At 46.4% G+C, this 27,607-nt stretch overlaps 1 pseudogene; it reads left to right on the top strand.

Moving 5' to 3' along the window:
* Positions 1-25,988, top strand: part of LOC142912365 (uncharacterized) — a 79,061-nt pseudogene extending 53,073 nt beyond the window's left edge.
* Positions 25,989-27,607: the final 1,619 nt, after the last annotated feature.

Genomic DNA, 27,607 nt, shown 5'->3' with positions numbered 1-27,607 from the left:
CCGAGTTTATTGCGACGAGTTCATTGCCCACGACATGGGACGAGTAACATTAACATAATTTATTATTTCTCTATTTTATTTATTTACGGAGCCGCTCATTGTAGGAGGAGCGTGTCTCGTACTCCGGAAGTGACGTCTCGTTACCTGCTCCTGCGTGACGTCACGAGGTAACAGGAAGCTATCGCTTCCTGCACTGAAATCCGAGGTGAGAAATTCTCATCGTTGTGGTGGTGGTGGTGGTTGTGGTGGTGGTGGTTGTGGTGGTTGTTGTTGTTGTTGTTTACCAAGGTAGAGCCTCTCTCTCGTAGGGATGTCAGTTGAGTAGCAGCGAGCATGGGAATCGATGTCCAGGTTGGAACTTTACAACGCGGGGCCTAGCCACGTGGGGCCTTGCCTCCTGCCCTCGCCTGATTGCATTCACTTTAATTATCTCGCTTAAGTTTAATTTGTCTTCACCCGGCTCGCCACATTGTAACTTTGTTTTATTGTCAATATTCACGCAGTTTTTATTTTCTTTTGTTAGCAGGCCAAGCCCGCTTGAGCTGCTATACCGCTCTTGTTATCAGAAGCGACCTGCCCACAACAACACAAGGTGAGGCTTTGTCAACGTGTGTGAATGTTTTGACTTAAAACTTTGGTGACTGCAGGAATTCATATTCTTGGTTCTTTCGGTAAAGTCACGTAGATAGAAAATAAAATAAAATAAAAGATAATAAATTTAATGAAAAATAAAAAAAATGAAGCAAAAAACCCACGACGTTTCGATTGCAACACAAGTGGTCTTTATTTATTAAATTTAATCTGTTATTTTTATTTTCTATCTACGTGACTTTACTGAAAGAACCAACAATACGTGCGTCAATGTCTATCGGTCAAAGACGCTAAGCGCGTGCCGCTGTTGACTCTGAATGTGTGGAGGGGAACACCTTCACCACGGGGAGAGAGAGACAGAGACACGGATAGCCTCGGCTATGTTGATTGATCCTCGATTCATTACTTGGTGGCGTGAGGAAGAATTAATGCTGAGCAGATGAAGGTGGCCAGGCATGGTTGTGGTCACACCACCACCTGTTTACTCATGGCAGTGTGTGACAGTGTCAAGTTTGTGTTTGCAGTAAAGTCTATTAACTCTGTTGAACACGGAGGTTATAGCAAAACAATAGTTTATTTTTGTTTTCCTCTGGAACTCTTTGTAAGAATGGAAACAGGAGGTGAACACAGCACACACATGCAGCTGAAGTCGGAACTGTTCATCCCCAGCATTCAAGGACATCTGAGCCTGGATTCACACCTGAGTTGCGATTGAACTTTAATGCATTTCTGCATAACAGAAATAGTATTTTCAACACCCTTTGCTATGTCAGTCGAATTTAGCTTTCATAAATATTCTTTTTGTAGTCAGACAGCCGAAATTGTGTGCTCGGAGTTTTGGGTTAACATTCATTTTGAAGATATGAGGGCTTCCAGGCATATTTATGACATTTGCCCTCTCATTGTGATGAATTTGGGAAACGGTTTCACTACATCATGAATATAGTAATAAGTATAGACGTGTAAGTCACGTGTTACTGTGTATATATGCATTCCTCTGTGCCTCGAAACTGACTTGTAAATGGCGTGGATATTCTTATTTTCTGTCTGCAGCTGACGCTTCCTCTGACGCTTCCTCTGCAGAATTGGTTTCATGGAGCAAAGGCAGCAGCTCGGTACGACAAGTCAGCAATGCGACCAGCGTGCATACAGCACGGACCGGACTGGAAACTTGACACAGCACCAGAGAACTCACACAGGAGAGAAACCCTTCAAATGCAGTGTGTGTGACAAGGCATTTGCATGGCCATCAGTTCTTGAGACCCACCAGAGAACACACACGGGAGAGAAACCCTTCAAGTGTACTCTGCGGCAAGGCGTTTTCAGATTCATGTTATCTTGTAATACACCAGAGAACACACACGGGAGAGAAACCCTTCAAGTGCAGTGTTTGTGGGAAGGCATTTTCACGGTCATCTGTTCTTAAAAAACACCAGAGAACACACACGGGAGAGAAACCCTTCAAGTGTACTCTGTGCGGCAAGGCGTTTTCAGATTCATGTCAACTTGTAATACACCAAAGAACACACACGGGAGAGAAACCCTTCACGTGCACGATGTGCGGGATGGCGTTTAAACAGTCATATAATCTCGTAACACACCAGAGATCACACACAGGAGAGAAACCCTTCAAGTGCAGTGTTTGTTGGAAGGCATTTTCACGGTCATCTACTCTTAAACAACACCAGAGTACACACACAGGAGAGAAACCCTTCAAGTGTACTCTGTGCGGGAAGGCGTTTTCAGATTCATGTCATCTTGTAACACACCAGAGAACACACACGGGAGAGAAACCCTTCAGGTGCACTCTGTGCGGGAAGGCGTTTGCACATTCATCAAATCTTAATGTACACCAAAGAACACACACGGGAGAGAAACCCTTCAGGTGCACTCTGTGCGGGATCGCGTTTGCACAGTCACCACATCTTAAAGTACACCAGAGAACACACACGGGAGAGAAACCCTTCAAGTGCAGTGTGTGCGTGAAGGCGTTTGCACATTCATCTGATCTTGTAAAACACCAGAGAACACACACAGGAGAGAAACCCTTCAAGTGTACTCTGTGCGAGAAGCCGTTTGCAGATTCATCAAATCTTCAAGTACACCAGAGAACACAAAAGCATCACAAGGAGCGGAGTCTGAAGTCAGCTTGTGAAAGTCAAAGTGCCTCAATGAGCCCATCCCTCATGAAACAAGAACCGGACGAAAATCCCAGCTTGGACACTTTTAAAGGTATAAAGGTGAAATATGAAGAGGTGAAATATGAAGAGGTGATGGTGAAATGTGAAGAAGTGATGAGCGAAGAAGTGAAGGTAAAATGTGAAGATGAAGATTCAACTCCAAAATGGGACCTTCACAACGTGAAGCAGGAGGAGAATTCTGACTGTGAGGCAGAGTGAGGCAACTCCCAGCAGTTTGTGGAAGTGGAGGTGTGGGTGGACTTGCTCCTAGACAATACAAAGTCAAGTGGAGACCCGGTAGATGTGTAAGCCAGAGACGATGTCGCTACAATAGATGCATCTTTGTCACAGGCCTTTAATGACAAGAATGTGAAGTTGACGACTTTGTGGGCCCGTGGGTTTGGTAGATCTCTAACCAGGAGCAAGAGCCAATAAGCTCCCAAGCATTCACTATGTTATAATAATTGCTTTTACACGGTGCTTGTTTAATCGCCTCAGCAACTCGGAGTTTTGTGTCGTACCTCGTCTGAAACGCTCGAAGAGCATCCCCAAGTAGCAGCTGCCCCTGTGTGGCACAAGGTGGTGGCCCTGCACCAGCCTGCATGTGGACAAGAGCCTTTCAGTAGGGGGCGATGATTGATGCGTCATCTCAGTTGTGTAGTTCGTAGGTAATCTTGATTCGAAGCTTTCGTGACTGCAGGAATCCACACTCTTGAGTTCTTTCGGTAAAGTCACCACGTGGGTAGAAACATAACAGATCACGGCGTTTAGATCACAACACGCACAATCGTCATCAGGTGGGACAACCACAGCAAGAGAAACTGCTGAAGTAGTAGGCGCCTACTCCAGCAGTTTCTTATTGCTGCTGTGCTTGTCCCACCTGATGACGATTGCTTGTGTTGCCATCGAAGCGCCCTCATCTATTTTTTGTAGCGTAATGTTTAGAATTTGATACATTTTGACCCAGACGCCAGCATGCAACGGCCTACTCGTTTTGAATGACGCAACAATAGTATGGTGTACATACACGGTTAAGCAGACGGTGCGTATTTGTAAAATAACTTCTTGTTAATACGATGTAACGTGATGCAGTCAATTTCGCTGCAGTAATTCAATTTTGTTAATATGCCCGTCAATGATTTATAATTAATACTTGTCTGATTGTGCGCGTGCATGTAACATTTTATCTGAGGGTCAAACATTGAATAAGTGATGTTAGGACAAAGTGTGTGTGTTTTGGAAGTAACCTGTACAGAGAACTCGGGTGAGATCCGTTTTTCTTGTGATACAGGTCAAAGGGTACTTTTGTGTTTCACGAGCGTCTGCCTCTGGAGCAACTCATTGTCTTTGAAATAGGGAGCACGCTCGGATCATTCATCAGTTACAAGGCATACCACTTGAAAGTTACACGTATAGGAGGAGGTACATTCTCTACAACACGAATTGTACTTTTGTCTTACGTGTTGACGTAGATTTTGTCTAACTGGGACTAGAAATACTCCTTGCTGATTCACGTCTGGATGTTCGTTACCTATCGGTTGAAGCAAACCCCACTGCTGTTGTTGAGAAGCTGTGCACCATTTAATGGTCCAACACATTGACGGCCTTCAGGCCAGGAAAGTCACAACATTTGCACACGAAGGACGCATTCACGCAAGTACCCCATGCTCCGTTTTGAAGTTTTAAAATGAAACATCTTTGAATTGTGTTGTGTTTTGAATTAGATGATTTTATTTCCTCATTAAAAGCTTGTATCAACTTACATCTGGAAGACTTCATTGAAAAGGACATTTCGTGTGAATTTTCTCTCGTCATTAAGTAGATGGCCTTGCCGGGAGTTCGGTTCGATGCGGACACAAACAGTGAACACACAATGTACACACACAGTGTATACACAGTGTACACACAGTGTACACACACACAGTGTACACACACACAGTGTACACACACACAGTGTACACACACAGTGTACACACACAGGGTACACACAGTGTATATATACACACAGTGTACAACAACAACCGCCATTCGCCACTAAGTGGCGGTGACGTCACCACGACGCTTGTGCCAGGCTATGTGCACCCTGAGGCCACGTGAAGTGTCGAACGCCCGCTGGCAGGAGGTCACGGGGCAGACCCAGGTGCCACGGGTCGACTGACTGAGATGACTGGCTGATGCACCACCTGTGCCCCCTACTGTGCCAACCTGCTGTGCTTTAGCCACCCGGCGCTCCGCTCGCTGTTGTGAGCGTCGCTCCTCCGCCCTCCGTTGTTGTTGGAGGGCGACTGCCTCCAACTGCCCAGTAGCATCCTTCACGAGCCTCCTCCACAGAGGCCGATCTTGACACCGCTGGTACCAGTCATCGGCAAGTCTACTCAGCTCCACGTCCTCCTGTACCACATCACTCCATCTCTTCTCTAGCCCGTGCCGCGCCCGCTTAGCCCCCTCAATCCGGCCAAACAAAAGATGTTTCGGCATGCGGTGGCTGGGCATGCGGGCTACATGACCCAGCCATCGCAGCCTTGCCTGCCGGAGGAGCTCACCGATGGGACCCTGCCCAGATCTTTCAAGGATTTGTGAGCTCCTCACACAATCCAGTCTGGTTAAACCCAGGATGGATCGTAGGCAGGTCAGCCTAAATGTTTCTAACCGGCGAAGATGTTCCATTAGGGGGGTCCACGTTTCGCAAGCGTAGAGAAGGGAGGGAATGACCGTGGCCGAGAAGACCTGAAGCTTAGTGCGGAGCGACAGACCAGGTAGCTTCCACACAGCGTTACGCAACCGATGAAAAGATATTGCCGCTCGACTGATTCGGAGTGAGACCTCTGCTGTTAAACTGGAGCCAGTCATAAGCACACTGCCCAGGTATGGGAAACTCTCCACTCTCTCCACAACTGCCCCATCACCGATTGGGAGTTGTGGGGGTGGAGTGTCTGATGGTACAAAATACCCAGGCAGGTGCTTAGTTTTGGTGGGGCTGATGGTAAGGCCCCACCTCTTAGTGGCACGCTCCAGTCTCAGCAGCAGCGTCTCCAACTCCTCCTCTGACTGAGCAGCTATTACCAAGTCATCAGCATACATAACGTGGTTGAGCAATAGGGAGCCATCCCTTGACCGCACCCGGGCATCGATTAGCCTCCCATTATATCTGTACCATAAGGAGATTCCCCCGGTACAGCTATTGAAGGCTTCACGAACTACGTGGTCAAAATAGATGTTAAATAATGTGGGAGCCAGAGGACATCCCTGTCGCACCCCAAGGTGTACAGGGAATGGCTCTGACTCCCGGCCACGTAGTTTTACCCGGGCCCGCTCACCATCATGAAGGTCCTTAATGATCGTGAGCAGAGGGTCAGGTACTCCAAAAGCACGAAGAACGACCCAGAGCCCAGGCCTACTGATGGTATCATAGGCCTTGACCAGGTCAATAAAGCAGAGATGTAGGTCTTGTTGGAATTCCCTACACCTCTGCTGTAGCAGACGGACAGAAAATATGGCATCTGTGCAGGACCGCCCTTTCCTGAAACCGCATTGGGGCTCCGCAAGCCTCTCCTCAGCGTGCCTGGCAAGGCGATGCTGAATAATCCTTGCCAGGACCTTTCCCGGCACACTGAGGAGTGAGATGCCCCTGTAGTTGTTACAGTCTGTGCGGTCCCCCTTCTTAAAAAGGGGGACCACCAGGGCATCCTTCCAATCCTGCGGAACCCGTCCAGTGGTCCAGACTGTTGTTATGATGTCATATAGGGCAGTCTGTGCACAAACGCCACCCTCCCTCAGCATTTCGCTTGGGAGATCATCTCTGCCCGCTGCCTTTCCTGGTCTCAGACTCCGGATCGCCTTCAATACTTCCTCAGCAGATGGCACCTCAGCCAGCCACTCACAGGGGGTGACTTCATCCAATATTTGAGGCACCGCAGCCTCAGCAGGGTCATCCTCACTTTGTGCCACGATGTTTTCCTGGCTGAGGGATTTTCCCTCCCCCAGGACCTCACAGAAATGCTCAGCAAATCTGCGAACCTGTTCCTGGGGGTCGGAAATTGGATCACCGTTTTTTCCCCTAATGATGGTAATAGGTGTGGCGCTGCAGGTTACTTTTTTGATGGAGTTAAATAGAGATTTGTGATCACGGGCCACTGAGGCAGACTCCATCTCCTCAGCAACCCGCGACCACCACCCATCCTTGCAGCGCCTCACGGCTCTCCGAACCTCCGAGCGAAGGCTGCGGTAAGCCTCCTCATTCTCTGACGTGGGATTCTGTAGCCGATGACAGTGGGCCTGTCGCTTTTTCTCAACCATCGTGAACAACTCCTCTGTCATCCAGGGTGTCTGGGGAGGTCTGGACCGCGTACCCAAAGCAGCCATTGCAGCTGCATGAGTCACAGTCCTAAACCTCGCCCATTTACCCTCGACATCAGGAGGAGTCGGGGACGATGCCAATCCCAGCCGCAAGCGATGATGAAATTCTCGCTTGCAACTTTCATCAGATAACTCAGACCAGGCCACTTTAGGTTGGAATGGGGTCCTGGGTGTACACCCACCACCGGAGTGGAAGAATGGCAGGCGCATCTTACAGATGACTAGTCGATGGTCAGAGGGCAGATCAGCTCCACGGTAGGTCCTGGTGTCAAGGACATGGGCTCGCATTCGCTGGTCCGTCACTATGTAGTCCAGCAGATGTTCTTGCTTGGACCCGACATGCATCCATGATGTTGTGTGGATGCGCCGATGCCGGAACAGCGTGTTGGTAATTACAAGCCCATGGGCTGCACAAAAATCTAGCAGCCTCCTACCGTTGTTATTGAGCTGATCTGGCCCATGCCCTCCAATCACTCCAGACCAGGTGCCAGTATCATGACCAACTCGGGCATTGAAGTCACCCAACATGATGACTCTATCCCGAGGGGCCACTTTAGCCAGCACCTGTGACAGGAGGTCATAGAAGGCATCTGACTCATCGGCTTTGCCTGCATCCCTCCACGGATGTTCATCTTCGGTGGGGGCATAAGTAACCACGACCACCATTCCTCGCCTCCGGTTGATGGGAAGGCGAGCCCAAAGTAGCCTGGGGCTTACAGCTTCCCACACCTCACCGCCACGCTCCCACGCCCCCTTCATTCTTTTGTTCAAAAGAAGACCCACACCCTGTTGTTTGGCAGTCTGCTGCCCCGAGTAGAGGACTGTCCACCCCTCATGGTGGCAGGAGCCAGAGCCGGTCCACCGGACCTCCTGAATGCCGCATAGATCCAGGCGGTACCGGTCCAGCTCCCGACAGAGGAGTGGCAGCCTCTCCTCTGCAGTGAGCGTTCGAACATTCCACGTGGCCACCCGTAGTGGCTTTTCATTGTTTCTGGAGTAGCCCCGAGGGTAGGTATTCAATCTCCTGGCTCCGCCAATTGGGGTTTGGCCAGGAGACGTCATAGATGCCTGGCCCCCCGGGGCCTCCGGCACAAGCTTAGTTGTTACATATTTCAGTTTAATTCGTGGTTTTGTGGTAATTAATTGAAGGTGGAGGGGTTACCATCCCCTCGCACCCGTCCAGAGCCCCCGTTTAGCCCCTGTGGTGGACACATATGCCATGAGGGGAGGAGCCAATCAAAATTGGAACTCCCCCCACAGCGCTGTCCACGACAGAGTTGCCCGTCCGGCACCGCGAGGAGGTAGGTGTGTGTGTGTGTACACACTGTGTGTGTACACACACACACAGTGACACACAGTGTATACACATAGTGTACACACACAGTGTACACACACAATGTATACACACAGTGTACACACAGTATACACACAGTGTACACACATAGCATACACACAGTGTATACACAATAATGTCCACGTTGTTGTTGCTGAGCTCACACACCCAAGGGAGGGAGCAATGGAAAATGAATCTAAATCAACTTAAACTCCAACTCTGTGACGTCACCACTCTTAATTACCTCTGGCGTGAAACGCCAGGGTGAGGTGTACCTCGCTAGGGACGTCATGTCACCAAGGTATTCATCCTTCCCCCGTCCACCGTGCTTTTGTGCGTGACGTCACCTCCGCTTGGGTCACTGCCGATATCGTTCCAGTGGCAATCCTTATTTGGGCAAAGCTACGCCCAGTGACCGGTTGCTCATTAACATAATGTGTCCTTTAAATCCGTCGCGAGTTTATTGCGACGGGTTCAGCGCCCACGCCCCCATCACTCGACATATGGGCCGGCGTCATTAACATAATTTATTCATATTCTTAGTTTTTTCGGTAAAGTCACGTTGAAGAGAAACAACAAAATAACAAAATATATATATGGTCGAAACGTCGTGAGAATTTTTTATTGTTTTATATATATTTTGTTATTTTTTGTTTCTCTTCAACGTGACTTTACCGAAAAAACTAAGAATATGAATTACTGCAGTCACGAAAGCTTTAAATCAAAATATAATTTATTCAGTTACATAGCCGCTCGTGGGAGGGAAGTGACGTCATACTACTTCCTGCTGTCGCGAGGTAACAGGAAGCTGCCGTGTGCGCGCTTGCACTGAAATCCGAGGTGAGAAATTCTCATCGTTGTGGTGGTGGTGGTTGTGGTGGTGGTTGTTGTTGTTTACCAAGGTAGAGCCTCTCTCTCGTAGGGATGTCAGTTGAGTAGCAGCGAGCATGGGAATCGATGTCCAGGTTGGAACTTTACAACGCGGGGCCTAGCCACGCGGGGCCTTGCCTCCTGCCCTCGCCTGATTGCGTTCACTTTAATTATCTCGCTTAAGTTTAATTTGTCTTCACCCGGCTCGCCACATTGTAACTTTGTTTTATTGTAAATATTCACGCAGTTTTTATTTTCTTTTGTTAGCAGGCCAAGCCCGCTTGAGCTGCTATACCGCTCTTGTTATCAGAAGCGACCTGCCCACAACAACACAAGGTGAGGCTTTGTCAACGTGTGTGAATGTTTTGACTTAAAACTTTGGTGACTGCAGGAATGAATATTCTTGGTTCTTTCGGTAAAGTCACGTAGATAGAAAATAAAATGAAAATAACAGATAATAATTCATCTTTTTTTAAATGAAGCAAAACACCCCACAACGTTTCTATGGCAACATTAATGTTGAAGATGCGAGGGCTTAGAGGAATATTTGTGACATTTGCCCTCTCATTGCGTGCCATGACAGTGCTGTTTGCACAGTCACACACAGTCACTGTAAGATGTTTTTCTCGGTCGTGTTTTTGTTTTGTTGCTTGTTGTGGTTGCACCCGATTCAAGAGCCGAATGGCTCACGGGACTATAACCAAAATAAATCAAACTGAAAATCAAAAAACTGAAACCGCGTGATGAATTTTGGGAAAGTTTTTCACTGCATCTCCAAATATATATAAAAGGCAAAGTTGTGATTGTGTGTGTTTTCTGTTCAAAATGTTTAGCGTACTTGCCGACACGCAACAAACTGGAAATTTGCCATGTGGGTACTTTGCAGACTGTACACCATGCAAACATTATACAAATACACTTTAGTGTTGTTTTAGGGGTGGGGAGGGGAGCTCAATAATGTATAGATTTTTTGCACGGCAAGTGAGCTGTGACGTCAAATCTGTCACGTGACCCGCGCACGTGGAAGCGTAACGCGTTGTAGTGAGGCGGTTAGCGTTGTCTGTGTGTGTGTGTGTCTGTGTGTGTGTGTCTGTGTGTGTGTCTGTGTGTGTCTGTGTGTGTGCGTCTGTGTGTGTATCTCTGTCTGTGTGTGTGTGTCTGTGTGTGTGTGTCTGTGTGTGTCTGTGTGTGTAAGCGTAACGCATTGTAGTGTATCGGTTAACGCTACGCCGTGCTACGAACCCGGTGACCCGAGTTCGATTCCCGCTCACGGCCACCACCGGTGACGATTATTTGAACCGCTTCTGGGCCTCCCCTAGGTAGACTCAGCCTCAAACGAGTAACTGTCGTGGTGTGAACATCGCCACTGGGGAGACAAAGGCTGCCGGACGTGGTGGATCCAAGTCCCGGGCGACGCCGGGTAGTACAGCTAGTCATGAATATATGAATGAATACAGACGCGTAAGTCACGTGTGACTGTATATATTAATTCCTCCATGGCTCGTTACTGACGTGTAGATGGTGTGGATATTCTTATTTTCTGTCCGCAGCTGACGCTGGTCTGATGGAGCAAAGGCAGTCAGCGCAGCAGCTCGGTACGACAAGTCAACAATGTGACCAGCGTGTATACAGCACGGATCGGACTGGAAATTTGACACAGCACCAGAGAACTCGCACAGAAGATAAACCCTTCAAGTGCACTGTGTGTGACAAGGCATTTGCATGGTCATCAGTTCTTGAGACCCACCAGAGAACACACACAGGAGAGAAACCCTTTAAGTGCAGTGTGTTTGGGAAGACATTTTCACAGTCATCTGCTCTTAAAACACACCAGAGAACACACACGGGAGAGAAACCCTTCAGGTGCAGTGTGTGTGGGAAGACATTTTCACAGTCATCTGCTCTTAAAACACACCAGAGAACACACATGGGAGAGAAACCCTTCAGGTGCAGTGTGTGTGGGAAGACATTTTCAGATTCATCTACTCTTAAAAAACACCAGAGAACACACACAGGAGAGAAACCCTTCAGGTGCAGTGTGTGTGGGAAGACATTTTCACAGTCATCTACTCTTAAAACACACCAGAGAACACACACGGGAGAGAAACCCTTCAAGTGCACTGTGTGTGGGAAGACATTTTCACAGTCATCTACTCTTAAAACACACCAGAGAGCACACACGGGAGAGAAACCCTTCAAGTGCACTGTGTGTGGGAAGACATTTTCAGATTCATCTACTCTTAAAAAACACCAGAGAACGCACACGGAAGAGAAACCCTTCAAGTGCACTGTGTGTGGGAAGACATTTTCACAGTCATCTACTCTTAAAACACACCAGAGAACACACACGGGAGAGAAACCCTTCAAGTGCACTGTGTGTGGGAAGACATTTTCAGATTCATCTACTCTTAAAAAACACCAGAGAACGCACACGGAAGAGAAACCCTTCAAGTGCACTGTGTGTGGGAAGACATTTTCACAGTCATCTACTCTTAAAACACATCAGAGAACACACACGGGAGAGAAACCCTTCAGGTGCACTCTATGCGGGAAGGCGTTTGCAGTTTCATCAAATCTTCAAGTACACCAGAGAACACAGAAGCATCAGAAGATCCACATGAGTGCAGTCTGAAATCAGCTTGTGAAAGTCAAAGTGCCGCAATGAGCCCATCCCTCATTAAACACGAACCGGAAGAAAATCCCAGTGGACACTTTTAAAGGTATCGAGGTGAAATGTGAAGAGGTGAAGGTGAAATGTGAAGAGGTGATGGTGAAGAGCGAAGAAGTGAAGGTAAAATGTGAAGATGAAGATTCAACTCCAAAAAGGGACCTTCACATCGTGAAGCAGGAGGAGAATTCTGACTGTGAGGCAGAGCGAGGCAACTCCCAGCAGTTTGTGGAAGTGGAGGTGTGGGTGGACTTACTAGACAATACAAAGTCAAGTGGAGACCCGGTAGATGTGTAAGCCAGAGACGATGTCGCTCCAATAGATGCACCTTTGTCACAGGCCTTTAATGACAAGATTGTGAAGTTGGACACTCAGCTCCTAGGTTCATCCTGCAGAGTAAGGGCGGCCAGTCTTTGTGGACCTGTGGGTTGGGGAGATCTCTAACCAGGAACGAGAGACAATAAGCTCCCAAGTATTCACTATGTTATAATAATTGCATTTACACGGAGCTTGCTTTATCGCCTCAGCAACTCGGAGTTTTGTGTCGTACCTCGTCTGAAACACTCAAAGAGCATCCCCAAGTAGCAGCTGCCCCTGTGTGGCACAAGGTGGTGGCCCTGCACCAGCCTGCATGTGGACAAGAGCCTGTCAGTAGGGGGCGATGATTGATGCGTCATCTCAGTTGTGTAGTTTGTAGGCAATCTTGATTCGAAGCTTTCGTGACTGCAGGAATCCACACTCTTGAGTTCTTTCGGTAAAGTCACCACGTGGTTAGAAACATAACAGACCACGGCGTTTAGATCACAACACAAGCAATCGTCATCAGATGGGACAACCACAGCAAGAGAAACTGCTGAAGTAGTAGGTGCCTACTCCAGCAGTTTCGTCTTATTGCTGCTGTGCTTGTCCCACCTGATGACGATTGCTTGTGTTGCCATCGAAACGCCGTGATCTATTATTTGTAGCGTAATGTTTTGAATTTGCTACATTTTGACCCAGACGCCAGCATGCAACGGCCTACTCGTTTTGAATGACGCAATAGTACGGTGTACGTACACTTTTGATTTAAAGCTTTCGTGACTGCAGGGATTCATATTCTTCGTTCTTTTGGTAAAGCCACGTAGAAGGGAAACAATAAAATAATAAAAATATAAAACAATAGAATTCTCACGACGTTTCGACTGCAGTGAGAATTTTATTGTTTTATATTTTTATTATTTTATTGTTTCCCTTCTACGTGACTTTACCGAAAGAACCAAGAATATGTACATACACTGTTAAGCAGACGGTGCGTATTTTTTCTTCAGACGATGCAACCTGATGCAGGATATTTCACTGCAGTAATTCAATTTTGTTAATATGCCTGTCAATAATTAAGAATGAATACTTGTCTGATTGTGCGTGTACATGTAACATTTTGTCTGAGGGTCAAACATTGATTAGGTGTTCAAATCTAGATTAAGTGATGTTAGGACAAAGTGTGTGTGTTTTGGAAGTAACCTGTACAGAAAACTCAGGTGAGACCCGTTGTTCTTGTGATACAGGTCAAAGGGTACTTTTGTGTTTCACGAAGCGTCTGCCTCTGGAGCAACTCATTGTCTTTGAAATAGGGAGCACGCTCGGATCATTCATCAGTTACAAGGCATACCACTTGAAAGTTAAACGTATAGGAGGAGGTACATTCTCTACAACACGAATTGTAGTTTTGTCTTACGTGTTGACGTAGATTTTGTCTAACTGGGACTAGAAATGCTCCTTGCTGATTCACGTCTGGATGTTCGCAACCATCGGTTGAAGCAAACCCCACTGCTATTGTTGAGACGCTGTGCACCAATAATGGTCCAACACATTGACGGCCTTCAGGCCAGGAAAGTCACAACATTTGCACACGAAGGACGCATTCACGCAAGTACCCCATGCTCCGTTTTGAAGTTTTAAAATGAAACATCTTTGAATTGTGTTGTGTTTTGAGTTAGATGATTTTATTTATTCATTAAAAGCTTATATCAATTTACATCTGGAAGACTTCATTGAAAAGGACATTTCGTGTGAATTTTCTCTCGTCATTAAGTAGATGGCCTTGCCGGGGGTTCGGTTCAATGCGGACACAAACAGTGTACACACACACAATGTACACACACAGTGTACACACACACAGTGTACACACACAGTGTACACACACAATGTACACACACAGTGTACACACACAATGTATACACACAGTGTACACACAGTATACACACAGTGTACACACATAGCATACACACAGTGTATACACAATAATGTCCACGTTGTTGCTGAGCTCACACACCCAAGGGAGGGAGCAATGGAAAATGAATCTAAATCAACTTAAACTCCAACTCTGTGACGTCACCACTCTTAATTACCTCTGGCGTGAAACGCCAGGGTGAGGTGTACCTCGCTAGGGACGTCATGTCACCAAGGTATTCATCCTTCCCCCGTCCACCGTGCTTTTGTGCGTGACATCACCTCCGCTTGGGTCACTGCCGATATCGTTCCAGTGGCAATCCTTATTTGGGCAAAGCTACGCCCAGTGACCGGTTGCTCATTAACATAATGTGTCCTTTAAATCCGTCGCGAGTTTATTGCGACGGGTTCAGCGCCCACGCCCCCATCACTCGACATATGGGCCGGCGTCATTAACATAATTTATTCATATTCTTAGTTTTTTCGGTAAAGTCACGTTGAAGAGAAACAACAAAATAACAAAATATATATGGTCGAAACGTCGTGAGAATTTTTTATTGTTTTATATATATTTTGTTATTTTGTTGTTTCTCTTCAACGTGACTTTACCGAAAAAACTAAGAATATGAATTACTGCAGTCACGAAAGCTTTAAATCAAAATATAATTTATTCAGTTACATAGCCGCTCGTGGGAGGGAAGTGACGTCATACTACTTACTGCTGTCGCGAGGTAACAGGAAGCTGCCGTGTGCGCGCTTGCACTGAAATCCGAGGTGAGAAATTCTCATTGTTGTGGTGGTCGTTGTGGTGGTGGTGGTTGTGGTGGTGGTTGTTGTTGTTTACCAAGGTAGAGCCTCTCTCTCGTAGGGATGTCAGTTGAGTAGCAGCGAGCATGGGAATCGATGTCCAGGTTGGAACTTTACAACGCGGGGCCTAGCCACGCGGGGCCTTGCCTCCTGCCCTCGCCTGATTGCGTTCACTTTAATTATCTCGCTTAAGTTTAATTTGTCTTCACCCGGCTCGCCACATTGTAACTTTGTTTTATTGTAAATATTCACGCAGTTTTAATTTTCTTTTGTTAGGCCAAGCCCGCTTGAGCTGCTATACCGCTCTTGTTATCAGAAGCGACCTGCCCACAACAACACAAGGTGAGGCTTTGTCAACGTGTGTGAATGTTTTGACTTAAAACTTTGGTGACTGCAGGAATGAATATTCTTGGTTCTTTCGGTAAAGTCACGTAGATAGAAAATAAAATGAAAATAACAGATAATAATTCATCTTTTTTTAAATGAAGCAAAACACCCCACAACGTTTCTATGGCAACATTAATGTTGAAGATGCGAGGGCTTAGAGGAATATTTGTGACATTTGCCCTCTCATTGCGTGCCATGACAGTGCTGTTTGCACAGTCACACACAGTCACTGTAAGATGTTTTTCTCGGTCGTGTTTTTGTTTTGTTGCTTGTTGTGGTTGCACCTCGATTCAAGAGCCGAATGGCTCACGGGACTATAACCAAAATAAATCAAACTGAAAATCAAAAAACTGAAACCGCGTGATGAATTTTGGGAAAGTTTTTCACTGCATCTCCAAATATATATAAAAGGCAAAGTTGTGATTGTGTGTGTTTTCTGTTCAAAATGTTTAGCGTACTTCCCGACACGCAACAAACTGGAAATTTGCCATGTGGGTACTTTGCAGACTGTACACCATGCAAACATTATACAAATACACTTTAGTGTTGTTTTAGGGGTGGGGAGGGGAGCTCAATAATGTATAGATTTTTTGCACGGCAAGTGAGCTGTGACGTCAAATCTGTCACGTGACCCGCGCACGTGGAAGCGTAACGCGTTGTAGTGAGGCGGTTAGCGTTGTCTGTGTGTGTGTGTCTGTGTGTGTGTGTCTGTGTGTGTGTCTGTGTGTGTCTGTGTGTGTGCGTCTGTGTGTGTATCTCTGTCTGTGTGTGTGTGTCTGTGTGTGTGTGTCTGTGTGTGTCTGTGTGTGTAAGCGTAACGCATTGTAGTGTATCGGTTAACGCTACGCCGTGCTACGAACCCGGTGACCCGAGTTCGATTCCCGCTCACGGCCACCACCGGTGACGATTATTTGAACCGCTTCTGGGCCTCCCCTAGGTAGACTCAGCCTCAAACGAGTAACTGTCGTGGTGTGAACATCGCCACTGGGGAGACAAAGGCTGCCGGACGTGGTGGATCCAAGTCCCGGGCGACGCCGGGTAGTACAGCTAGTCATGAATATATGAATGAATACAGACGCGTAAGTCACGTGTGACTGTATATATTAATTCCTCCATGGCTCGTTACTGACGTGTAGATGGTGTGGATATTCTTATTTTCTGTCCGCAGCTGACGCTGGTCTGATGGAGCAAAGGCAGTCAGCGCAGCAGCTCGGTACGACAAGTCAACAATGTGACCAGCGTGTATACAGCACGGATCGGACTGGAAATTTGACACAGCACCAGAGAACTCGCACAGAAGATAAACCCTTCAAGTGCACTGTGTGTGACAAGGCATTTGCATGGTCATCAGTTCTTGAGACCCACCAGAGAACACACACAGGAGAGAAACCCTTTAAGTGCAGTGTGTTTGGGAAGACATTTTCACAGTCATCTGCTCTTAAAACACACCAGAGAACACACACGGGAGAGAAACCCTTCAGGTGCAGTGTGTGTGGGAAGACATTTTCACAGTCATCTGCTCTTAAAACACACCAGAGAACACACATGGGAGAGAAACCCTTCAGGTGCAGTGTGTGTGGGAAGACATTTTCAGATTCATCTACTCTTAAAAAACACCAGAGAACACACACAGGAGAGAAACCCTTCAGGTGCAGTGTGTGTGGGAAGACATTTTCACAGTCATCTACTCTTAAAACACACCAGAGAACACACACGGGAGAGAAACCCTTCAAGTGCACTGTGTGTGGGAAGACATTTTCACAGTCATCTACTCTTAAAACACACCAGAGAGCACACACGGGAGAGAAACCCTTCAAGTGCACTGTGTGTGGGAAGACATTTTCAGATTCATCTACTCTTAAAAAACACCAGAGAACGCACACGGAAGAGAAACCCTTCAAGTGCACTGTGTGTGGGAAGACATTTTCACAGTCATCTACTCTTAAAACACACCAGAGAACACACACGGGAGAGAAACCCTTCAAGTGCACTGTGTGTGGGAAGACATTTTCAGATTCATCTACTCTTAAAAAACACCAGAGAATGCACACGGAAGAGAAACCCTTCAAGTGCACTGTGTGTGGGAAGACATTTTCACAGTCATCTACTCTTAAAACACACCAGAGAACACACACGGGAGAGAAACCCTTCAGGTGCACTCTATGCGGGAAGGCGTTTGCAGTTTCATCAAATCTTCAAGTACACCAGAGAACACAGAAGCATCAGAAGATCCACAAGGAGTGCAGTCTGAAATCAGCTTGTGAAAGTCAAAGTGCCGCAATGAGCCCATCCCTCATTAAACACGAACCGGAAGAAAATCCCAGTGGACACTTTTAAAGGTATCGAGGTGAAATGTGAAGAGGTGAAGGTGAAATGTGAAGAGGTGATGGTGAAGAGCGAAGAAGTGAAGGTAAAATGTGAAGATGAAGATTCAACTCCAAAAAGGGACCTTCACATCGTGAAGCAGGAGGAGAATTCTGACTGTGAGGCAGAGCGAGGCAACTCCCAGCAGTTTGTGGAAGTGGAGGTGTGGGTGGACTTACTAGACAATACAAAGTCAAGTGGAGACCCGGTAGATGTGTAAGCCAGAGACGATGTCGCTCCAATAGATGCACCTTTGTCACAGGCCTTTAATGACAAGATTGTGAAGTTGGACACTCAGCTCCTAGGTTCATCCTGCAGAGTAAGGGCGGCCAGTCTTTGTGGACCTGTGGGTTGGGGAGATCTCTAACCAGGAACGAGAGACAATAAGCTCCCAAGTATTCACTATGTTATAATAATTGCATTTACACGGAGCTTGCTTTATCGCCTCAGCAACTCGGAGTTTTGTGTCGTACCTCGTCTGAAACACTCAAAGAGCATCCCCAAGTAGCAGCTGCCCCTGTGTGGCACAAGGTGGTGGCCCTGCACCAGCCTGCATGTGGACAAGAGCCTGTCAGTAGGGGGCGATTATTGATGCGTCATCTCAGTTGTGTAGTTTGTAGGCAATCTTGATTCGAAGCTTTCGTGACTGCAGGAATCCACACTCTTGAGTTCTTTCGGTAAAGTCACCACGTGGTTAGAAACATAACAGACCACGGCGTCATCAGATGGGACAACCACAGCAAGAGAAACTGCTGAAGTAGTAGGTGCCTACTCCAGCAGTTTCGTCTTATTGCTGCTGTGCTTGTCCCACCTGATGACGATTGCTTGTGTTGCCATCGAAACGCCGTGATCTATTATTTGTAGCGTAATGTTTTGAATTTGCTACATTTTGACCCAGACGCCAGCATGCAACGGCCTACTCGTTTTGAATGACGCAATAGTACGGTGTACGTACACTTTTGATTTAAAGCTTTCGTGACTGCAGGGATTCATATTCTTCGTTCTTTTGGTAAAGCCACGTAGAAGGGAAACAATAAAATAATAAAAATATAAAACAATAGAATTCTCACGACGTTTCGACTGCAGTGAGAATTTTATTGTTTTATATTTTTATTATTTTATTGTGTCCCTTCTACGTGACTTTACCGAAAGAACCAAGAATATGTACATACACTGTTAAGCAGACGGTGCGTATTTTTTCTTCAGACGATGCAACCTGATGCAGGATATTTCACTGCAGTAATTCAATTTTGTTAATATGCCTGTCAATAATTAAGAATGAATACTTGTCTGATTGTGCGTGTACATGTAACATTTTGTCTGAGGGTCAAACATTGATTAGGTGTTCAAATCTAGATTAAGTGATGTTAGGACAAAGTGTGTGTGTTTTGGAAGTAACCTGTACAGAGAACTCAGGTGAGACCCGTTGTTCTTGTGATACAGGTCAAAGGGTACTTTTGTGTTTCACGAAGCGTCTGCCTCTGGAGCAACTCATTGTCTTTGAAATAGGGAGCACGCTCGGATCATTCATCAGTTACAAGGCATACCACTTGAAAGTTAAACGTATAGGAGGAGGTACATTCTCTACAACACGAATTGTAGTTTTGTCTTACGTGTTGACGTAGATTTTGTCTAACTGGGACTAGAAATGCTCCTTGCTGATTCACGTCTGGATGTTCGCAACCATCGGTTGAAGCAAACCCCACTGCTATTGTTGAGACGCTGTGCACCATTAATGGTCCAACACATTGACGGCCTTCAGGCCAGGAAAGTCACAACATTTGCACACGAAGGACGCATTCACGCAAGTACCCCATGCTCCGTTTTGAAGTTTTAAAATGAAACATCTTTGAATTGTGTTGTGTTTTGAGTTAGATGATTTTATTTATTCATTAAAAGCTTATATCAATTTACATCTGGAAGACTTCATTGAAAAGGACATTTCGTGTGAATTTTCTCTCGTCATTAAGTAGATGGCCTTGCCGGGGGTTCGGTTCAATGCGGACACAAACAGTGTACACACACACAATGTACACACACAGTGTACACACACACAGTGTACACACACAGTGTACACACACAATGTACACACACAGTGTACACACACAGTATACACACACAATGTACACACACACACTGTACACACACACAGTGTACACACACACAGTGTACACACACTGTACACACAGTGTACACACTGTGCATAGTGTACACACACTGTACACAGTGTACACACACAGTGTACACACACAGTATACACACATTGTGTACACACAGTGTACACACACACAGTGTACACACACAGCATACACAGTGTATATACACACAGTGTATATACACAGTGTACACACAATGTACACACACATTGTAGTACACACAGTGTATACACACAGTGTACACACATAGTGTACACACACACAGTGTATACACAGTGTACACACACACAGTGTATACACAGTGTATACACATAGTGTACATACATACACAGTGTATACACAATAATGTCCACGTTGTTGTTGCTGAGCTCACACACCCAAAGGAGGGAGCAATGGAAAATTAATCTAAATCAACTTAAACTCCAACTCTGTTACGTCACCACTCTTAATTACCTCATCGGCCTGAAACGCCAGGGTGAGGTGTACCTCGCTAGTGACGTCATGTTACCAAGGTATTCGCCCCTCGCCCGTCCACCGCGCTCTTGAGCGTGACGTCACCTCCGCATGGGTCACTGCCGATATCGTTCCAGTGGCAATCCTTATTTGGGCAAAGTTACGCCCAGTGACTGGAGGCTCATTAACATAATGTATTCGTTAAAGCCGTCGCGAGTTTATTGCGACGGGTTCAGCGCCCACGCCCCCATCCCTCGACATATGGGCCGGCATCATTAACATAATTTATTCAGTTAGAGAGCCGCTTGTGGGAAGGAAGTGACGTCATACTACTTCCTGCTGTCGCGAGGCAACAGGAAGCTGCCGTGTGCGCGCTTGCACTGAAATCCGAGGTGAGAAATTCTCATCGTTGTGGTGGTTGTGGTGGTGGTCGTTGTGGTGGTGGTTGTTGTTGTTTACCAAGGTAGAGCCTCTCTCTCTCGTAGGGATGTCAGTTGAGTAGCAGCGAGCATGGGAATCGATGTCCAGGTTGGAACTTTACAACGCGGGGCCTAGCCACGTGGGGCCTTGCCTCTTGCCCTCGCCTGATTGCATTCACTTTAATTATCTCTCTTAAGTTTAATTTGTCTTCACCCGGCTCGCCACTTTGTAACTTTGTTTTATTGTAAATATTCACGCAGTTTTTTTTTCGTTCTTTTGTTAGCAGGCCAAGCCCGCTTGAGCTGCTATACCGCTCTTGTCATCAGAAGCGACCTGCCCACAACAACACAAGGTGAGGCTTTGTCAACGTGTGTGAATGTTTTGACTTAAAACTTTGGTGACTGCAGGAATTAATATTCTTGGTTCTTTCGGTAAAGTCACGTAAATAGAAAATAAAATAAAAATAACAGATAATATTTTTTTCTTTTTTTACAATGAAGCAAAAAACCCCACGACGTTTCTATGGCAACATTAATGTTGAAGATGCGAGGGCTTACAGGAATATTTATGACATTTGCCCTCTCATTGCGTGCCATGACAGTGCTGTTTGCACAGTCACACATACTCACTGTAAGATGTTTTTCTTGGTCGTGTTTTGTTTTGTTGCTTGTTGTGGTTGCACCCGATTCAAGAGCCGAATGGCTCACGGGACTATAACCAAAATAAATCAAACTGAAAATAAAAAAAACTGAAACCGCGTGATGAATTTTGGGAAAGTTTTTCACTGCATCTCCAAATATATATAAAAGGCAAAGTTGTGATTGTGTGTTGTCTGTTCAAAATGTTTAGCGTACTTCCCGACATGCAACAAACTGGAAATTTGCCATGTGGGTACTTTCCAGACTGTACACCGTGCAAACATTATACAAATACATTTTTGTGTTTTTTAGGGGGGGAGGGGAGCTCAATAATGTATAGTGAGCTGTGACGTCAAATCTGTCACGTGACCCTCGCATGTGGAAGCGTCACTCATTGTAGTGTAGCGGTTAGCGTTGTCTGTGTGTCTGTGTGTGTCTGTGTGTGTGTGTCTGTGTGTGTGTCTGTGTGTGTAAGCGTAACGCATTGTAGTGTAGCGGTTAGCGCTACGCCGCGCTACGAACCCGGCGACCCGAGTTCGATTCCCGCTCACGGCCACCACCGGCGACTATTATTTGAACCGCTTCTGGGCCTCCCCTAGGTCGACTCAGCCTCAAACGAGTAACTGCTGTGGTGTGAACATCGCCACTGGGGAGACAAAGGCGGCCGAACGTGGTGGATCCAAGTCCCGGGCGAAGCCGGGTAGTACAGCTAGTCATGAATACATGAATGAATATAGACGTGTAAGTCACGTGTGACTGTATATATTCATTCCTCCATGGCTCGATACTGACGTGTAGATGGTGTGGATATTCTTATTTTCTGTCTGCAGCTGACGCTGGTCTGATGGAGCAAATGCACTCAGCGCAGCAGCTCGGTACGACAAGTCAACAATGTGACCAGCGTGCATACAGCACGGATCGGACTGGAAATTTGACACAGCACCAGAGAACTCGCACAGAAGAGAAACCCTTCAAGTGCACTGTGTGTGACAAGGCATTTGCATGGCCATCAGTTCTTGAAACCCACCAGAGAACACACACGGAAGAGAAACCCTTCAAGTGCAGTGTGTGTGGGAAGGCATTTTCACGGTCATCTACTCTTAAAATACACCAGAGAACACACACGTGAGAGAAACCCTTCAAGTGCACTGTGTGTGGGAAGACATTTTCAGATTCATCTACTCTTAAAAAACACCAGAGAACACACACGGGAGAGAAACCCTTCAGGTGCAGTGTGTGTGGGAAGACATTTTCATGGTCATCTGCTCTTAAAACACACCAGAGAACACACACGGGAGAGAAACCCTTCAAGTGCAGTGTGTGTAGGAAGACGTTTTCAGATTCATCTACTCTTAAAAAACACCAGAGAACACACACGGGAGAGAAACCCTTCAGGTGCAGTGTGTGTCGGAAGACATTTTCAGGTTCATTTGCTCTTAAAACACACCAGAGAACACACACAGGAGAGAAACCCTTCAAGTGCAGTGTGTGTGGGAAGGCATTTTCAGATTCATCTGATCTTCAAAGACACCAGAGAACACACACGGGAGAGAAACCCTTCAAGTGCAGTGTGTGTGACAAGGCATTTGCATGGCCATCAGTTCTTAAGACCCACCAGAGAACTCACACAGGAGAGAAACCCTTCAGGTGCAGTGTGTGTGGGAAGGTATTTTCACGGTCATCTGCTCTTAAAATACACCAGAGAACACACACAGGAGAGAAACCCTTCAGGTGCATTTTGTGTGGGATGATGTTTGCAAAGTCATCAAATCTTCAAGTACATGAGAGAACACACACGGGAGAGAAACCCTTCAAGTGCACTCTGTGCGGGAAGGCGTTTTCACAGTCACCACATCTTAAAGTACACCAGAGAACACACACGGGAGAGAACCCCTTCAAGTGCAGTGTCTGTGTGAAGGCATTTTCACGGTCATCTGCTCTTAAAACACACCAGAGAACACACACAGGAGAGAAACCCTTCAGGTGCAGTGTGTGTGGGAAGACATTTTCAGATTCATCTACTCTTAAAATACACCAGAGAACACACACGGGAGAGAAGCCCTTCAGGTGCAGTGTGTGTGGGAAGGCATTTTCAGATTCATCTAATCTTCAAAGACACCAGAAAACACACACGGGAGAGAAACCCTTCAAGTGCAGTGTGTGTGGGAAGACATTTTCAGGTTCATTTGCTCTTAAAAAACACCAGAGAATGCACACGGGAGAGAAACCCTTCAAGTGCAGTGTTTGTGGGAAGGCATTTGCAAATTCATCAAATCTTCAAGTACACCAGAGAACACAGAAGCATCAGACGATCCACAAAGAGTGCAGTCTGAAATCAGCTTGTGAAAGTCAAAGTGCCGCAATGAGCCCATCCCTCATGAAACACGAACCGGAGGAAAATCCCAGCTTGGACACTTTTAAAGGTATCGAGGTGAAATATGAAGAGGTGATGGTGAAATGTGAAGAAGTGAAGGTGAAATGTGAAGAAGTGATGGTGAAGAGTGAAGAAGTGAAGGTGAAATGTGAAGATGAAGATTCAAATCCAAAATGGGACCTTCACATCGATGGAGGCAACGTGAAGCAGGAGGAGAATTCTGACTGTGAGGCAGAGCGAGGCAACTCCCAGCAGTTTGTGGAAGTGGAGGTGTGGGTGGACTTCCTCCGAGACAATACAAAGTCAAGTGGAGACCCGGTAGTTGTGTAAGCTTGAGACAATGTCGCTCCAATAGATGCACCTTTGTCACAGGCCTTTAATGACAAGAACGTGAAGTTGGACACTCAGTTCCTTGGTTCAACCTGCAGGGTAAAAGCGGCCAGTCTTTGTGGACCTGTGGGTTGGGTAGATCTTTAACCAGGAGCGAGAGATAATAAGCCCCCAAGCATTCACTATGTTATAATTGCATTTACACGGTGCTTTCTTAACCGCCTCAGCAACTCAGAGTTTTGTGTCGTACCTCGTCTGAAACATCCCCAAGTAGCAGCTTCCCCTGTGTGGCACAAGGTGGTGGCCCTGCACTGGCCTGCATGTGGACAAGAGCCTGTCAGTAGGGGGCGATGATTGATGCGTCATCTCAGTTGTGTAGTTTGTAGGCAATCTTGATTCGAAGCTTTCGTGACTGCAGGAATCCACACTCTTGAATTCTTTCAGTAAAGTCACCACGTAGTAGAAACATAACAGATCACGGCGTTTAGATCGCAACACAAGCAATCGTAATCAGGTGGGACAACCACAGCAAGAGAAACTGCTGAAGTAGTAGGCGCCTACTCCAGCAGTTTCTTCTTCTTCCTGCTGTGCTTGTCCCACCTGATGACGATTGCTTGTGTTGCCATCGAAGTGCCGTGATCTATTTGTAGCGTAATGGTTTGAATTTGCTACATTTTGACCCAGGCGCCAGCATGCAACGGCCTACTCGTTTTGAATGACGCAACAATAGTACGGTGTACATACACTGTTAAGCAGACGGTGCGTATTTTTCAAAAACAGCTTCTTGTTAATACGATGTAACGTGATGCAGTATATTCCGCTGCAGTAATTCAATGTTGTTAATATGCCCGTCAATAATTTAGAATTAATACTTGTCTGACTGTGCGCGTACATGTAACATTTTGTCTGTGAGGGTCAAACAATGAATAAGTGCTGTTAGGACAAAGTGTGTGTTTGTTTTGGAAGTAACCTGTACAGAGAACTCAGGTGAGACCCGTTGTTCTTGTGATACAGGTCAAAGGGTACTTTTGTGTTTCACGAAGCGTCTGCTTCTGGAGCAACTCATCGTCTTTGAAATAGGGAGCACGCTCGGATCATTCATCAGTTACAAGGCATACCACTTGAAAGTTACACGTATAGGAGGAGGTACATTCTCTACAACACGAATTGTAGTTTTGTCTTACGTGTTGACGTAGATTTTGTCTTAACTGGGACTAGAAATGCACCTTGCTGATTGACGTCTGGATGTTCGTTACCTATCGCTTGAAGCAAGCCCCACTGCTGTTGTTGAGACACTGTGCACCAATAAGGGTCCAAGCATTTTAGGGCCTTCAGGCCAGGAAAGTCACAACGTTTGCACACAAAGGACGCATTCACGCAAGCACCCCGTGCTCCGTTTTGAAGTTTTAAAATGAAACATCTTTGAATTGTGTTGTGTTTTGAATTTGATGATTGTTATTTCTTCATTAAAAGCTTGTATCAATTTACATCTGGAAGACTTCATTGAAAAGGACATTTCGTGTGAATTTTCTCTCGTCGTTAAGTAGATGGCCTTGCCGGGGGTTCGGTTCGATGCGGACTTTCACCTGTTTGGGATTGTGGGATCGAGATGAGGCGACACGGAGCTACCGGCCGTCTGTAGATCGATTCCAACGTATTTGAGCGTCTGTCCCTGCGCCTCCGGCATTGGTACAGGGGGTGCGTGTCTCCGTTGTGTAGTTTCTGGATAATTTTTGGAATTAACCCAATTTTGACCGTGACACCAACATGCAATGACCTGTGTGTTGTGAATGACGCAACGTTATGTTTTACATCTGCCGTTTAGCAGACTGCACATATTGTGGTGAATGTTACTGGGGTAGCCAGGTGTGCCTGTCGGATTTTAACCTTGAACCTCTGCAATAAATAGAGAATGTGCTACCATATTCCTGGTTCTTTTGGTAAAGTCACGTAAATAGAAAAAAACAAGAAAATTGGAAAATAATAAATTGATGAAAAGATGCCCATTGGTCGACTGAGATGACTGTGCCCCCCACAGTGTACACACACAGTGTACACACACACAGTGTACACACACACGGTGTACACACACACAGTGTACACACAGTACACACACACAGTGTACACACACAGTGTACACACACACACAGTGTACACACACGTGTGTACACACAGTGCAAACGTACACAGTGTACACACACACAGTGCACACACACACAGTGTGTACGTGTACACACTGTACACACACACAGTGTACACACACTGTGTACATGTACACACAGTACACACACACAGTGTACACACACACAGTGTACACACATAGTGTACACACACACAGTGTACACACACACAGTGTACGTACACACAGTGTGTACACAATAATTTCAGTTTATTTTGGTATACCCCTGTGAGCCATTCGCCTCTTGAATCAAGTGCAACCACAACAAACACAAACAAGAAACACATCTTAAAGTGACTACTTTGTGTGACTCTGCAAACAGAAAATCCATGAAAAAAACAGCAAAATATTCCTTAAAAAAGCACCGTACACCAACGCTGTGTGCTAAAAATCCCAGTGGGATGCAATGTCCACGTCGTTGTTGTTGCTGAGTTCAAGGGAGGGAGCAATGGAAAATGAATCTAAATCAACCTAAACTCCAATCCCGCTCTGTGACGTCACTACTCAGCATCACCTCATCTGCGTGAAACGCCAGGGGGAGGTGTCCCTCGCTAGTGACGTCATGTCACCAAGGTATTCACCCCACCCCGTCTACCACGCCCTTGAGCGTGACGTCACCTCTGTCTGGGTCACTTCCGTTATCTGTTCAACTACACTCCTTATTTGGGCAAAGCTACGCCTGGTGACTGGTGGCTCATTAACATAATGTATTCGTGAAGGCCGTCGCGAGTTTATTGCGACGGGTTTCAGCACCCACGCCCCATCCCTCGACGTATGGGCGGGGCTCATTAACATAATTTATTTAAATTAAGAACCGTTCGTTGCGGGAGGGGCGTGTTCTTGTACCACGCCAGTGACGTCATCTACTGCTGCCACGTGACGTCACGAGGTAACAAATCTGCCGCTCCGCGCATGAACTGAAATCCGAGGTGAGAAATTCTCATCGCGGTTGTGGTTGTTGTTGTGGTGGTTGTTGTTTACCGAGGTAGAGCCTCGCTCTCTCTCGTAGGGATGTCAGTTGAGTAGCAGCGAGCATGGGAATCGATGTCCAGGTTGGAACTTTACAACGCGGGGCCTAGCCTTGCCTCCTGCCCTCGCCTGATTGCGTTTACTTTAATTATCTCGCTTAAGTTTAATTTGTCTTCACCCGGCTCGCCACTTTGTAACTTTGTTTTATTGTCAATATTCACGCAGTTTTTATTTTCGTTCTTTTGTTAGCAGGCCAAGCCCGCTTGAGCTGCTATACCGCTCTTGTTATCAGAAGCGACCTGCCCACAACAACACAAGGTGAGG

This window comes from Petromyzon marinus, unplaced genomic scaffold, assembly GCF_048934315.1.
Source record: "Petromyzon marinus isolate PM22_M1 ecotype Great Lakes invasive population unplaced genomic scaffold, UKy_Petmar_22M1.pri1.0 PM_G_Scaffold_2, whole genome shotgun sequence".
In the NCBI taxonomy this organism is placed as follows: Eukaryota; Metazoa; Chordata; class Hyperoartia; order Petromyzontiformes; family Petromyzontidae; genus Petromyzon; species Petromyzon marinus.
Note: the sequence above shows the minus strand (reverse complement) of the source record. Positions and strands in the feature narration are given on the sequence as shown.